Raw genomic sequence first — 2500 nt, 5'->3', positions numbered from 1 at the left:
ATAAATATGTGTGTGTGTATGTGTAAGGACACTTGTTATAACATCATGGCATATACCGTGACAGGAAGTAGCTCAAAAAAAAGAAAAAAAAAGAGAGAAAAAAAAAACACACACACACACACACACACGTCACTACCACACTTAAGTCATTAACCGTTAAATCGTGGATCAACCGCTGTCCAGTACGTGTATAGAATCTGATCACGATCATTATAACAAAGTCCCGTATCATTCAATAATCGATGATTCCGGAATGCTAGCTGTGACTAGGGAAGTCAGAGTGGTTGCTATTTTGTTAATATCTTCCCTCAAATCCAGTGGAGCATTTCCATGGTATGTCTTATATTTTCGTGTGTAAATGTATGAGAGTAGAAGGCAAGAAGAGGTTGGTCAAAAAAAAAGTAAAGAAATAAAAAAAAAATAAAAACTCATATTTCAAGAAATAGCCCTGAGCCTAAGTCAAGTTTAGGTCAAAGTTTATTGTTTAATCGTTTCGTAGGTCTAAATTTATTACGAAAACCTATTATTATTATTATTATTATTATCATTATTATTGTTGTTGTTGTTGTTGTTGTTGTTAGCCAAACTACAACCCTAGTTGGAAAAGCAAGATGCTATAAGCTCAAGGACTTTCAACAGGGAAAAATAGCCCAGTGAGGAAAGGTAACCAGGAAATAAATAAACGATTTAAAATCTAATGAAAAATTAAAATAAAATATTTTAAAAAACATTAACAACATTAAAACAGATAATTCATTTATAACTATAAAAAGACTTATGTCAGCCTGTTCAACATAGAATTTGCTGCAACTTTGAACTTTTGAAGTTCTACTGAATTTATATATATGCGAAAGTCAAGAATTAGAATATGATTGAACGATTTTTGTTGCCAGAATTCTATAAATCATTCTATATTATCTTTCATAAATTAGTTTATTATTGGACAGCTAATTTAGTTATATTTTTAGTTTATTTTTCCTTTTTTTACATACATCATGTATATACGAATTGTTTATTTATCATGAATACATTTAAAAAACTATTATGCTTTGATATTAAAAAACACTGAATTGTTCGAAATAAATCCAATGGAAATGCGTGACTTAACCATTAATGAAGAAGTACTTCATAAACGTAATTACTAATTAGGAAATATTAATTATCAATTTCAATTGCGAACGTCACACCAAAAAAAGAAACTAGAGGGGCACTCAGTAGAGCCCAGACCTCGACCTTGACCTTTGACCTTAACGTGTATTAATTGGTGTGGATTTTCATACAATCAGATATGAACCAAGTTTGAAGTCTCTGTGACAACGATGTCCAAACTTATGGCTGGTTACGTGAATTGGACGTTTTGCTTGACCACAATCTTGACCTTTGACCTTGAACTTCTAAAATTTAATCATGTCCAGCATTTTACATGAAAGTTAATCCCTGCAAGTTTCATTACACTACGATTAATATTATGGCCAGGAAGCTGTTCACAAACAAACACACAAACAGGGGCGAAAACATAACCTCCTTCCAACTTCATTGACGGAAGTACCAACTGCTATAGGTCTCATACGATAGTATGAATCTTTCGTTTTCTGTTGGTTATTGATATTGAGGACTTGAAAAAACATCCGGGTAGGTTGGGGCAAATGAGTGTCCTATTGACTGTATTGGAAAATATCAGACATAACCGATTGAAGGATTGATTTCCAGTCCTTAGATGGCGTGACCAAGATGTCGAAATATGCAAATAAATCTGGATAGCTTATTGCAAGCACTAGTAGATCAAAACACAGAGCTGATGAAGAATTGATAAGTATATTGTAAAGAAAATCATTTTTGAGTTTGGAAGTTTAATAAAAGGAGTAATCTTGCTTTTCCAACTAGGGTTGTAGCTTAGCTAGTAATGATAATAATAATAATAATAATAATAATAATAATAATAATAATAATAATAATAATAATAATAATAATAATAATAATAATAATAATAATCAGTGCAAGCACCAGTAGATCAAAACACAGAGATGATAAAGAATTGATAAGTATATTTTAAAGAAAAACATTATTGATTTTAGAGTTTAATAAAAGGGGTAATCATGTTTGGAAGGACTTTTTGACTATTCTATAATTCTTGATATCTTTCAATGTTGGAGCCCTTGGGCTTATAGTAATTTGCTTTTCCAACTAGGGTTCGAGCTTAGCCAGTATTAATAATAATAATAATAATAATAATAATAATAATAATAATAATAATAATGATGATGATAATAACAACATCAACAACAACAACAATAATAATAATAATAATAATAATAATGATAATATTAACAACAACAACAGCAACAACATCAATAATAATAATAATAATAATAATAATAATAATAATAACAATATGAGAATTATGTAAGGTTTTCTTATGAAATTCTTCTGTATTAAGCCATAAGATGTAATAGAGTTTTGGAAGCTCTTGTAAATGTGATGTTACTCAACATTCTTAAAA

General features: G+C 29.6%; 1 long non-coding RNA gene across 1 annotated transcript in view; it reads right to left on the bottom strand.

The window, feature by feature from the left end:
- LOC137656949 (uncharacterized) overlaps positions 1-2500 on the bottom strand; it is a 10129-nt gene that overhangs the window by 1876 nt on the left and 5753 nt on the right. The gene's annotated exons all lie outside the window — the stretch shown is intronic.

This window comes from Palaemon carinicauda, chromosome 18, assembly GCF_036898095.1.
Source record: "Palaemon carinicauda isolate YSFRI2023 chromosome 18, ASM3689809v2, whole genome shotgun sequence".
Classification (NCBI taxonomy): domain Eukaryota; kingdom Metazoa; phylum Arthropoda; class Malacostraca; order Decapoda; family Palaemonidae; genus Palaemon; species Palaemon carinicauda.
This window is presented reverse-complemented; position numbering and strand designations above follow the sequence as displayed.